The sequence below is a fragment of the Girardinichthys multiradiatus genome, chromosome 1 (assembly GCF_021462225.1).
Source record: "Girardinichthys multiradiatus isolate DD_20200921_A chromosome 1, DD_fGirMul_XY1, whole genome shotgun sequence".
NCBI lineage: Eukaryota > Metazoa > Chordata > Actinopteri > Cyprinodontiformes > Goodeidae > Girardinichthys > Girardinichthys multiradiatus.
The window spans coordinates 466,724-480,923 of record NC_061794.1 but is presented as its reverse complement, the minus strand read 5'-3'; the positions used below and the strand labels follow the sequence as shown (position 1 = coordinate 480,923).

At 42.0% G+C, this 14,200-nt stretch overlaps 1 long non-coding RNA gene across 1 annotated transcript; it reads left to right on the top strand.

The window, feature by feature from the left end:
- The first annotated feature begins 46 nt into the window (after positions 1 to 46).
- On the top strand, positions 47 to 14,058 carry LOC124873765. Its single transcript, XR_007039621.1, has 3 exons — positions 47 to 317; positions 12,360 to 12,639; positions 13,598 to 14,058. It is a non-coding gene; the product is annotated as an uncharacterized LOC124873765 (long non-coding RNA).
- The last annotated feature ends 142 nt before the right edge of the window (positions 14,059 to 14,200 follow it).

Below are 14,200 nucleotides of genomic sequence, written 5' to 3'. Positions count from 1 at the left end.
ATAATGAGCAGTGTTAACTCGGACTTGAATTCATCAAGCAGCGCGTCAACACTACCCCGGTGAATCACCTCAGTGGCTTAAAGCATTGGCTTGGCCTCTATGAAAGTCAAAGACTGTTGGTGAGTTCGAGAACTGCGTTGCATGGAGCATTGGAGGCGAAATTGATGGCGTTTGGCTACGACATGATGGAGCCTGTATGTTTGGAATGAGTCAGCTGGTTGGCCTCAGCTCACCTGCAGCCGGGGGTGACGTTGAACAGGATTGACGTCAGTGAGGATCTTCTCGTTGCTGGATTTGAAAGCATTCATCAGAACTAGGTACTACTAGTATTATGATGGCCATCTAAATCTTAATGTGTGCGCACATAATAGCGTTAACCCAATGCATTGGTTGCTGAAGTGGATGAACAATTGACTTTTGATCTATTGACTATCGGACTTTAAAAAATGGTGGATTGCACAGAAAATGTGGATATACCAGCTGGTATTAGTGCACCAGCTACTGCTGGCAGCTTGGACTCTGTGGCCAGCTGTAGTGACACACAAAGGAGCAAGCGGGTGGTTAAACTTTCTGCTAAAGCAACTGCTGATAGAATAGATAGATTGCAAATTGGTGGGAAGGCTAAGCTAAATAAAGCTAGCAATTTAAAGAAAAAGATACAAGGATTAATGCAAAATGGTTTGCTTTCAGCAGTACAGAAATCTCTTGATGGGTACATTGATTTGTGTGAAGAAATAAGATGTATACATGATTCACTAATGATTTTATTGCCAGTTGAGGATAAAGAAAAACATGAAACATGGTTTAAAGCAAACCTTATGTTTACTGATGAATTCATTAAAAATGTGAAAGAGTGGGTTAAATCCAAAGAAGATGATGTGTCTAAAAATGAAGGTATTTTGAATATTGATTATGATATTAATCATGATGGGGTGGATAATGATGACACTGACCCTAATGATAGTGTTTCCAATGTGGGGAAACATGGCAACAAAAGTGTTACCAGCAATAAATCAAGTACCACTTCCTCTGCACAAATTAAAGCAGCAGCAGCAGAAAGGGCTGCACTTTTTGCAAGAATGGCTGTTTTAAAGGAATGTCATGCATTGGAGGAACAGGAACAACTAATAAAAAGGAGGAAGGAACAGCTTGACCTGGAAACTGAGTTAGCTGCGTCTACTGCCAAGTTGGCAGTTCTGCAGGTTTCTGATGAACAGTGTCGTTCTCTCGCACTTACTGGTGGAATGAACTCTTATTTTGAATAGGAAAAAAGGAAACGGACATCACTTACAACTCTTAACGCCATGGCAAAGGAATATAAGCCTGCAGCATGTAAAATAACGCAGCAGAAGAATGTAGCACCAACAAAAAGCAAATTGCAAACAATGGATGTGCGACCAAAGCAGCCTGAAATGAAAACTTCAGCAATAAAGCAGCACTTGGAGGGACATGATCAAATGCACCTGGAAGCACCAGATATTTTGCTGCATGTTGCAACAACTGCTTGGAACATCAAAATGGAAAGAAGATAAGTCATGAACTCGATCAAGTTCTTCCTGGGGATGTTGTCACCATTATGCACAAGCAAAATGAAATAACAGCTGCCCTTGAGCACCAACAGCGCTTATTGTCTTTGCCATCGTGAGACATACCTGCGTTTGAAGGAGATCCATTTCAATATAAAGCTTTTATTAAAGCATTTGAACAAGGAGTCGAAGGCAAAGCAAGCAAAGCTGACTGCTTGTATTATTTGGAACAGTTCACAAGAGGACAGCCTAAGAAGCTGGTTCGCAGCTGCCAGCATATGGATCCTGAACGTGGATACATTGTGGCAAATGGTCTTCTTCAAGAACATTTTGGGAACAAGTTCAAGATAGCATCTGCTTACATAAATAAAGCTTTAGCCTGGCCATCAATAAAATCTGAGGATGTTAAAGCTCTACAAGCTTATGCTTTATTCTTACGTGGATGTTGTAATGTCATGGAAGAACTTCAACATATGCAGGAGTTGGATATGCCAAGCAACATGAAAATTGTGATTTCCAAGCTACCATACAAACTCAGGGAGCGATGGAGAGCTGTTGCTCATGACATTTTGGAGACATATAATCAACGAGCTAATTTTATCGATGTGGTTGTGTTTCTGGAGAAACGTGTACGGATCCTGTCTGATCCGATCTTTGGACACCTTGATGTATACGGACCACAACATTCAGCTGGTTTGAGATCTTCCAGTAACTTCAAGGAACAGTTAAAGATCAGATTTAAGAGGAGTAGTTTTGCTACTACAGTAACATCAGTTGATTTCTCTGAAAATAAAGCTACAGCAAGTGGTTCAAAGACACAAAGGTTGTACTGTCATTGTTATTCAGGTAGACACCTTTTGGAAACATGCCAACAGTTTAAAAACAAGAAACACAGAGAGAAAATTCGTTTTTTGAAGGAGAAAGAAATTGTTTTGGATGCTTATGTACTGGTCATATAAGCCGAGATTGTAATAATTGTTTAATCTGTGAAGTCTGTGATCAACAACATCCCACTGTTCTGAATATTCGAAAGGCAAATTCTGATCCCAAAAAAAATGAGGAGCAGACTGGAGTTAAACCATCAACTCTTCCCCAGACATGTGGACCTACAGGAGCCGGAAAAGGTCGCTGTATTCTTTCCATCATTCCAGTACAGGTTAAGTCCACTAAAGGAGTTGAGGTCATACAGACATATGCATTTTTAGATCCGGGAAGCACTGCTACATTTTGTTCAGAAGATCTCATGCAAAGATTGATTATCGCAGGAAAAAGGACTAACTTCCTTTTAAAAACAATGGGGCAGGAAAAGGTTGTAACAGCTTTTTCCTTGTCGGGCATTGAAGTTTCAGGTTTGGATGGAAACAATTTTTATCCTCTGCCAGAAGTTCTAACACAGAAGCGAATGGCAGTCACTGCAGTCAAAGGTTCGTATACCCACTATAAAAGCCCGTGTTGACTTGTTGATGGGAACCAACACTCCCAAGATATTGGGACCTTGGGAAGTGGTCAACAGTTGTGGAGATGGCCCTTATGCTATAAGAACAGTTTTGGGCTGGGTGATTAATGGCCCTTTGAATAGAGATGGTAATGGTAGCAGTATTGACGTGGAGCCCCGTTCTGCTTTGGTGAATAAAATCTCTGTGTCTAACCTGGAGTCCCTGCTAAACAACCAGTATGACCACGATTTCAATGAAAGGACTTCAGAAAAAAGGGAAATGTCAAGAGAAGACATTAGATTTATGAAAATCATGGAATCCTCTGCAACTCTACAGGAAAAGAGGTATTGTTTGAAGTTGCCCTTTAAAAGACCAGATGTCATCCTGCCAAACAGTACTCCGTAGCCAAGCAGAGGATACTTGGATTAAGGAGGAGGTTTGTAAGAGACTCGCAATTTCATAAGGAATATTCAAGCTGTCTCCAGGATGTTCTTGATAAAGGTTATGCTGAACAGGTGCCTGACCAGCAGTTAAGGGTACAAGCGGGAAAGTATGGTGTATTCCTCACCATGCTATTTATCACCCTAAAATGGGTTCTTTATGAGTGGTATTCGATTGTGGAGCCACATATCAAGGAACATCATTAAATCATGAATTATTGCAAGGCCCCAACCTCACTAGTTCCTTACTAGGAGTACTGATTCGCTTTAGGCAGGAGCCTGTAGCATTTATGGGTGACATTCAGGCTATGTTCCATCAGGTGAAAGTTGCAGAACAGGATAGAGACTTTCTACGCTTTCTCTGGTGGCCAAGAGGAGACATCAGCAGAGAGCTTAAAGTCTACAGAATGACTGTGCACTTGTTTGGAGCAGTTTCATCTCCCAGTTGCTCTAGCTATGCGTCAAAGAAAACTGCGGATGATAAGAGACGACTTTTCTGATGATGACTGCTTGATGAGCTTGGATTCAGAGGAGTCGACCATAAAAATGGCGAAGGAACTCAACATTCTCTGTGAAAGAGGTGGATTCCATTTGGAAAAATGGATAAGTAACAGTCGAGCAGTATTGCAGTGAGTCGCTGAAGATCAGTGGGCAAAGGATATGAAAGAGCTAAACTTAGATCGAGATGATCTTCCCGTTAAAAGAGCTTTAGGCCTACTGTGATGTGTCCAGTCTTACTCCTTTAAATTCAAGATGGAGATGAAACGGCAGTGTCTAACCAAACGTGGCAGGCTGTCCACCACCAGTTCAGTGTATGATCCTTTGGGGTTTCTGGGACCAGCCACCCTGCCTGCAAAAATGATGCAGCAAGACCTCTGTTGGAGGAGTTGTGGATGGGATGATGTCATGCCACTGGATATCTTGAAACGGTGGGAAAAGTAGTTGGAAGAAGTCAAGTTGCTCGCGTCTTTCCAGGTGGCTAGATGTATGAAGCCTAAGGATTTTGGGGACCTCATGCATAGCCAATTACATAATTTCACTGATGCTAGTAAAGATGGCTATGGGACTGTAACATACATCAGGTTGAAAGACGACACAGATCATATTCATGTTGCTTTCTTATTGGGCAAGGCCAGAGTTACACCTATAAAAGCTGTGACGATCCCACGATTGGAACGTACAGCTGCAGTTTTGGCTGCGAGAGTGGATGTGATGCTAAATGCAGCTGGATCAATCTGTGTTTTGGACAGACAGTACATCAGTTCTGAAATACATCAATAATGGCGATAAACGTTTCCACACGTTTGTTGCCAATAGAATCTCTACCATAAGAGAGATTTCAAGTCCCTCCCAATGGAGGCATGTTGGTTCCAATGACAACCCAGCTGATGCTGCATCAAGGGGAATGAGAGTGCCCAATTTTATTATAAATCATAGTTGGATTGAGGGTCCCAGTTTTCTTTGGAAATCTGAGGAATACTGGTCAGAAAATTCTGTTGTTGATAAGGTGGACAACGATGATCCAGAGCTAAAAAAGGATGTTTTGGTAAATTCCACTGCTACTGTTCCAGCAAACACTATTGATCTGCTCATGAATTATTTTTCAGAATGGCGGAAACTCAAGGTCTCTGTTGCCTGGTTTCTCAGGCTGAAAACATATTTGCTGCAGCTCAGTTGTCAACAAAATGGTGGGAGGGACCCTGATCTAAATGATAGGCAAATGGTAGGACAAAAAGCCTCAGCAACATCAAAAAGTAGCTCTCTAACACCTAAAGAGCTTAAGGAAGCTGAGTTGGCCATCATACGTTATTGTCAGCAGCAAAGGTTCGAAGATGAAATTTTCTCCTTGCTATCAAAGAGTGGAACAGTAAGCAGACAAATTTCCATCTACAAACTGGATCCTATTTTGGATAATGGGCTGCCAATGGAGGAAAAACAGACTCTTATCCTCTCAAAGGAGCAGTATACAGTGCCAAACAGGCTTCAAACATAAAGATATAAAATTCAAATTTTTTGTGAAGAATCAACAAATAGGACACAATCGTGAAGTGAAATGAAATGTATTGGATGTGTCAAACCTTTTTAACAAATAACAAAATGAAAAGTGGGGCGTGCAATATTATTCGGCCCCTTTACTTTCAGTGCAGCAAACTCACTCCAGAAGTTCAGTGAGGATCTCTGAATGATCCAATGTTGTCCCAAATGACTGATGATGATAAATAGAATCCACCTGTGTGTAATAGAGTCTCCGTATAAATGCACCTGCTCTGTGATAGTCTCAGGGTTCTGTTCAAAGCCCACCCAGAGAGCATCATGAAGACCAAGGAACACACCAGGCAGGTCAGAGATACTGTTGTGGAGAAGTTTAAAGCCAAATTTGGGTACAAAAAGATTCCCCAAGCTTTAAACATCCCAAGGAGCACTGTGCAAGCAATCATATTGAAATGGAAGGAGTATCAGACCACTGCAAATCTACCAAGACCCGGCTGTCCCTCTAAACTTTCATCTCGAACAAGGAGAAGACTGATCAGAGATGCAGCCAAGAGGCCCATGATCACTCTGGATGAACTGCAGAGATCTACAGCTGAGGTGGGAGAGTCTGTCCATAGAACAACAATCAGTCGTACACTGCACAAATCTGGCCTTTATGGAAGAGTGGCAAGAAGAAAGCCATTTCTCAAAGATATCCATAAAAGGTCTCGTTTAAAGTTTGCCACAAGCCACCTGGGAGACACACCAAACATGAGGAAGAAGGTGCTCTGGTCAGATGAAACCAAAATCAAACTGTTTGGCCACAATGCAAAACGATATGTTTGGTGTAAAAGCAACACAGCTCATCACCCTGAACACACCATCCCCACTGTCAAACATGGTGGTGGCAGCATCATGGTTTGGGCCTGCTTTTCATCAGCAGGGACAGGGAAGATGGTCAAAATTGATGGGAAGATGGATGGGGCCAAATACAGGACCATTCTGGAAGAAAACCTGTTGGAGTCTGCAAGAGACCTGAGACTGGGACGGAGATTTATCTTCCAACAAGACAATGATCCAAAACATAAAGCCAAATCTACAATGGAATGGTTCACAAATAAACGTATCCAGGTGTTGGAATGGCCAAGTCAAAGTCCAGACCTGAATCCAATCGAGAATCTGTGGAAAGAGCTGAAGACTGCTGTTCACGAACGCTCTCCATCCAACCTCACTGAGCTCCAGCTGTTTTGCAAGGAAGAATGGGCAAGAATTTCAGTCTCTCGATGTGCAAAACTGATAGAGACATACCCCAAGCGACTTGCAGCTGTAATTGCAGCAAAGGGTGGCGCTACAAAATATTAACGCAAGGGGGCCGAATAATATTGCACGCCCCACTTTTCAGTTTTTTATTTCTTAAACAAGTTTGACACATCCAATAAATTTCATTCCACTTCATGATTGTGTTCCAGTTGTTGTTGATTCTTCACAAAAAATCTGAATTTTATATCTTTATGTTTGAAGCCTGAAATGTGGCAAGAGGTTTAAAAGTTCAAGGGGGCCGAGTACTTTCGCAAGGCACTGTATCTCCAGCCTTATTCTTAAATATATCAATGAGTTATTGGGACAGAGTGGACGAAACCATACTCTGTCAACTCTTCGGAGGAAGTATTGGATTACCAATGCAAATGCTGCTGTAACGAAAATCATATCTGATAGCAGTATTTGCAGACGCTTTAATGGGAGATTGTTGAAACAAAAGATGGCGGATCTTCCAAAAGAAAGAATTGTTCCAGATGTGCCTCCATGTTTGAATGTTGCAGTGGATTATTTTGGACCTTTGGAAATCAAGCAAGGCAGAAAAATATGCAAACGTTACGGAGTGATATTTACCTGCATGGCGAGTAGAGCGATACATTTGGAGGTAGCAAACTCGCTTGAGACAGATGCCTGCATCAATGCAATACGTTGGTTCATCAGCAGGAGGGGTCAAGGTGTCCATATCAGGTCAGACAATGGAACCAATTTTGATGGAGCCAAAAGAGGGTTGAGAAAAGCTCTTGTTGCATTGGATCATAAGCGAATTCAAGACACTGATTTCAACTGGAGTTGAATGGAGTTTCAATCCACCAGCAGGATCTCACTATGGTGGAGTGTGGGAAAGTATGATACGCCTGATAAGGCGTATCCTCAACTCAGTTTTATGCAGGCAGACATTGAATGACGATGGACTTCACACTGTTATGTGTGAAGTAGAAGCCATTTTGAATGATCGTTCAATTACAAAGCTGTCTGATGAGCCAAATGACTTGGAGCCTCTAACGCCAAATCATCTTCTTCTGTTAAAGGGAAAACCTGCTTTACCACTTGGGCTTTTTGAACCCTCCGATATGTACAGTACAGACCAAAGGTTTGGACACACCTTCTCATTCAAAGAGTTTTCTTTATTTTCATGACTATGAATATTATAGCTTCACACTGAAGGCATCAAAACTATGAATTAACACATGTGGAATTATATACTGAACAAAAAAGTGTGAAACAACTGAAAATATGTCTTATATTCTAGGTTCCACAAAGTAGCCACCTTTTGCTTTGATTACTGCTCCACACACTCTTGGTATTCTGTTGATGACCTTCAAGAGGTAGTCACCTGAAATGGTTTTCCAACAGTCTTGAAGGAGTTCCCAGAGATGCTTAGCACTTGTTGGCCCTTTTGCCTTCACTCTACGGTCTGCTCACCCCAAACCATCTCGATTGGGTTTAGGTCCGGTGACTGTGGAGGCCAGGTCATCTGGCGCAGCATCCCATCACTCTCCTTCTTGGTCAAATAGCCCTTACACAGCCTGGAGGTGTGTTTGGGGTCATTGTCCTGTTGAAAAATAAATGATGATCCAACTAAACGCAAACCGGATGCAATAGCATGCCGCTGCAAGATGCTGTGGTAGCCATGCTGGTTCAGTATGCCTTCAATTTTGAATAAATCCCCAACAGTCTCTCCAGCAAAGCAACCCCACACCATCACACCTCCTCCTCCATGCTTCACGGTGGGAACCAGGCATGTAGAGTCCATCCGTTCACCTCTTCTGCGCCACACAAAGACACGGCGGTTGGAACCAAAGATCTCAAACTTGGACTCATCAGACCAAAGCACAGATTTCCACTGGTCTAATGTCCATTCTTTGTGTTCTTTAGCCCAAACAAGTCTCTTCTGCTTGTTGCCTGTCCTCAGCAGTGGTTTCCTAGCAGCTATTTTACCATGAAGGCCTGATGCACACAGTCTCCTCTTAACAGTTGTTCTAGAGATGTGTCTGCTGCTAGAACTCTGTGTTGCATTGACCTGTTCTCTAATCTGAGCTGCTGTTAACCTGCGATTTCTGAGGCTGGTGACTCGGATGAACTTGTCGTCCGCAGCAGAGGTGACTCTTGGTCTTTCTTTCCTGGGGCGGTACTCATATGAGCCAGTTACTTTGTAGCGCTTGATGGTTTTTGCAACTGCACTTGGTGACACTTTCAAACAACTGAAAATATGTCTTATATTCTAGGTTCTTCAAAGTAGCCACCTTTTGCTTTGATTACTGCTCCGCACACTCTTGGCATTCTGTTGATGAGCTTCAAGAGGTAGTCACCTGAAATGGTTTTCACTTCACAGGTGTGCCCTGTCAGGTTTAAAAAGTGGGATTTCAATCCTTATAAATGGGGTTGGGACCATCAGTTGTGTTGTGCAGGAGGTGGATACAGAATAGACAGTTAGAATTTGTATCATGGCAAGAAAATAGCAGCTAAGTAAAGAAAAACGAGTGGCCATCATTACTTTAAGAAATTAAGATCAATCAGTCTGAACAGTTGGGAAAACTTTGAAAGTGTCACCAAGTGCAGTCGCAAAAACCATCAAGCGCTACAAAGAAACTGGCTCACATGAGGACCACCCCAGGAAAGGAAGACCAAGAGTCACTTCTGCTGTGGACGATAAGTTTATCCGAGTCACCAGCCTCAGAAATCGCAGGTTAACAGCAGCTCAGATTAGAGAACAGGTCAATGCCACACAGAGTTCTAGCAGCAGACACATTTCTAGAACAACTGTTAAGAGGAGACTGTGTGAATCAGGCCTTCATGGTAAAATAGCTGCTAGGAAACCACTGCTGAGGACAGGCAACAAGCAGAAGAGACTTGTTTGGGCTAAAGAACACAAGGAATGGACATTAGACCAGTGGAAATCTGTGCTTTGGTCTGATGAGTCCAGGTTTGAGATCTTTGATTCCAACCACCATGTCTTTGTGCGGCGCAGAAGAGGTGAACGGATGGACTCTACATGCCTGGTTCCCACCGTAAAGCATGGAGGAGGAGGTGTGATGGTGTGGGGTTGCTTTGCTGGTGACACTGTTGGGGATTTATTCAAAATTGAAGGCATGCTGAACCAGCATGGCTACCACAGCATCTTGCAGCAGCATGCTATTCCATCCGGTTTGCGTTTAGTTGGACCATCATTTATTGTTCAACAGGACAATGACCCCAAACACACCTCCAGGCTGTGTAAGGGCTATTTGACCAAGAAGGAGAGTGATGTGGTGCTGCGCCAGATGACCTGGCCTCCACAGTCACCGGACCTGAACCCAATCGAGATGGTTTGGGGTGAGCAGACCGTAGAGTGAAGGCAAAAGGGCCAACAAGTGCTAAGCATCTCTGGGAACTCCTTCAAGACTGTTGGAAAACCATTTCAGGTGACTACCTCTTGAAGCTCATCACCAGAATACCAAGAGTGTGTGGAGCAGTAATCAAAGCAAAAGGTGGCTACTTTGAAGAACCTAGAATATAAGACATATTTTCAGTTGTTTCACACTTTTTTGTTCAGTATATAATTCCACATGTGTTAATTCATAGTTTTGATGCCTTCAGTGTGATGCTACAATATTCATATTCATGAAAATAAAGAAAACTCTTTGAATGAGAAGGTGTGTCCAAACTTTTGGTCTGTACTGTATATGTGATGAATTTGGTGCCCTGTGGAAATTCAGAGGTATGTCACTGGACAGGATCAGTGCATCCTGCTCAAGGCTCTTAGAGAAATATAAGATTGGCCTCACAGAGTCACTTAAAGATCAAGTTCAGCACTTAAAGACAATTTATAGTGCTACTTTTGAAGATGGCCTTGGACCTCTGGACCCACTCTATGCAATCTACAAAATGGGACTACAAAGCATTTATGGAGACCTGTGTGTCCTTCTACGTATTTTCCTATCCCTGCCTGTGACTGTGGCTGGAGGTGAGCGGGCTTTCAGTAAGATGAAGATAATAAAAAACTACCTGCGCTCTTGCATGTCCCAGGAAAGGCTCAATGGTTTGGCAATGCTGTCTATAGAGCATCAACTTACCAAGAAATTAGACTTTAAAGAGATCATAAATGACTTTGCCACAAGAAAAATTCGCTGCTTGGCATTTGGAGACCAAGTCTAACCACGTTCATGAAGAGAAGTCATTTAAGACTAGTTTGAAGGGAAATAAAAGTTAATGTAAACCGCAGACTATTGAATGAAATACAAGGCATAAGAGAATGCAATATACAGTAAGTTAACTTTTTTTGGTGGGGGGGGGGCAAAAGACAGTTGTGTCCCACGACCTGGCAAAGCTGTCAGCTGGCCTGCTTATAAGATTTATTTTTTATTAAAAAAATTTTTAATTACCTGTTTGATTTTCTGTATCATTGTAATGCTTTTCCTTATACAGCGCCTTGTTGCCGAAAAGTTGACTTGACTTGACCATTAGAATATAAAGGAGTCATGAGCTGAAGAGGCCAACGTGCCATTGCATTAGTGAGACACAGTGAGACATGCTAATAAGCCATACATCATCATGTACCAGCAGGTCAGTACGATCTCTGAATAAAATGCTCCTTCCAGTTTCTTCCGGCATTCAGTTGTGCCAAAGCTGCCATCATTTCACAGTTACGCGCAACTTTATGCAACTGTTTATGGACATGTGATTGTCTACAACTTGTCCACTGTAGGAATCATCAAACGTGACTTGCTAGGAATTAATTTGTTGATCCGACAGTTTTTTTCAGTGAGAACAAAAGTGCCCCTTAGATGATTCGCATGCATTTTGCTCCTCAGCGCACAGACCGATGCGGAATTACACACATAGGTGACAAAAACAGAGATATTGCATGGGGCTAAATGTGATTCAGTTTGATCGCTCAGGTTTAAACCATAAAAGCTCAAACTCATGAAAAACATCAGGTTTGATGCTCCATGAATTAAATAAAGCTGGATGAAGTCATATTTCAGTGGATTTTGGTGATTGTTAGTTTTCTGTAGTTTATTGTTGTCGACTGCAAAAGTTTGAGTGGCTTCCGCACATTTTCAATGTTTGTGTAGATTTACGCACACTTTTACGCAACGCTCATTTTTGTACATGCAGAGTTGTGCATAAAACATTGCGCCACAGGATTTTTGCTCGTAAGTAGTGATTAGTAGGGGAGAGTGGGAACAGTTGCAACATTGTTGATTTAATCAAAAAGCATTCAGCTGATGAGAATTCTCCAGAACATTCTCAGTTAGCCCCTCCTTCTTTCTGGAAGACAGTAGCTACACCATGACGGGGTGTGATCTCACCCACACTGCATGTATGAAGAGCTTAACAGCTATCATGAGGGACGCAACTGTCCCTCATGACCACAATGGTGAAGATGTGACAAATAAATAAAAGCCAACTTAATACAGGAAAAGGACAACAGACAAGGGTGTTATTAAATCTGTGATCAGTATTAAATTTGTTTTAGTCACCACCACCAACTCTGGTCTCCAGGTCTGCATTTTTTGGATCTTTTTTGCCATCTCTGATTTATCCCTATGGCATGGTGTTGCTGTGTAAAATTTCTAATGGATTCTCATAATTTTCTAGAATAACTATCAGTTTTTTTTTATGTGATGGTATGTAATGATAATGTAATATGATTATTTATGAAACAGACATTTATTGTCCCCGCACAGTGATCCGTGTCCACAGTGACTACCTGGCATCAGGAGGGAAAGGCGTTCACCATGACTTGAAAGAACTGTTTACCGCTGTGAATTCCATCCCCATATCAAGCACCGAATGTAAACGGGGCGATTCCAGATGAATCTGATTTGCACCCCAAACAGTCCCCCTTTGACCAAGTTCAGTTTGAGATCATGGGCGACTAAGGACACAGGAATACTTCTGAGATGAGGAGCAAGATGCGGAGCAGGGAGAAGGATGAGGTGTGGGATATACTAAACAACTAGTAAGGTAAAACGTTATCATGCACTTAATAAATTTATAAAATTACACATAAAGCCTTTAAAAATAATGTATAAATATTAGTTAATTAGTTTGGTATTTCGACATTTTTGCACCTAAGCATTGTGTTGTATGTGCTTCCAGTATCATAGTTGACCTCAGTGAACTCTGGTCTCACACACTATTTGCGTTCTGGCATCATTTGATTTACTTGGCCAATAAAATCAACTCATTTACACGCATGTCTTCCCCAATCCAACCTGTGGAGAGTTGTGGGCACAGAGAAAAGAACACCGTGGACAACCGTGAGTGTCTCCTTAATGAAACTATCAAACAACAGTATTTTCTGTCAGAGGCTTCTTCAGATCTGCTGTAGTACCGACCACCTACAGGAGATCCTTCCTGCTCACAGCCATCAACATTTTCACCTCTTTGAAGAAGCCTTTATAATATAAGTAAAGACAACATTTAATTACCATTTTGAATAAATATTTTACTTATTTATTTAATTGAATCAAAGTGAATATCTGTTGACATGAAATTCACACCAGATGTTGGCAACAATGCCCTGTGATTGACTGGTGACCTGTCCAGGGTGTACCCAGCCTCCCGCCCAGAGACTGCTGGAGATAGGTACCAGCTTCCCCGCGACCCACTATGGAATAAGCGGTAGAGAACATGACTAACTCACTGTTGGCAACAACGGGTCTGCGAGGTGGAGCAGTTGGTGGCACTGTTGCCTTGCAACAACATGCTCCTGGATTTGAATCTCTGCCTGGGGTCTTTTTGCATGGTGTTTGCATGTTCTCCCTGTGTATAAGTGGGTTGTCTCCAGGTACTCTGGCTTCCTCTCACTGTCCAAAAACATGACAGTTTAGGTTAATCGGTGAACCTTGCCTGCGTTTCTAACATTGTTTCTCTTTCATGACCCAAACTGTTACCTAAGTTTATGTTCCTTTTCCTCCAGGATTCTTCTGGTGTCTGTGGCCGGATTCATCTTTTCCAGTGCACTGTGTTTGCTCTGTGGATTCTCCTGAAATTCCTCCATGTGTCATCTGCTGTTGGTCTCCCTTCCGCTCCTGGAACCTGCTTCTTGGAAACAGAGATTCTCTCTTTTGTAGACATTGTGATTGTTGTTTGAACGGATGTTGAAATAAAATGTGAGTGGATGGAAACTGAAGTAAAATTCCGTGCTTGTGCACACAAACTTAGCCAATAAAGTTGATTTTGATTCTGAGCCTGCAAGAATAACCTGGTTATGGATGGATGAATTAGAATGTGTGTAATTGACTTTGTATGTGTCTTTGCAATTGGATTTAAATTAGATATATTTCTGAATCTGAACTGTATCTTTGTGTTTTGTAAAGTTCCTTTAGGTGACATTTGTTGTGAACCAGTGATATATAAATAAACTGATTTGAAATAGAACTGGACTCTTTGATATGACAATAACCAAGAACCTGCCTGTAGGTCCACCAAGTAGGGTCTGATAATTAAAAAATGAAAACTGTAGACTAAGTCAAAGCCCACATCTTGTACATGCAAGAAACCCCTTCAAAATCACACAGCT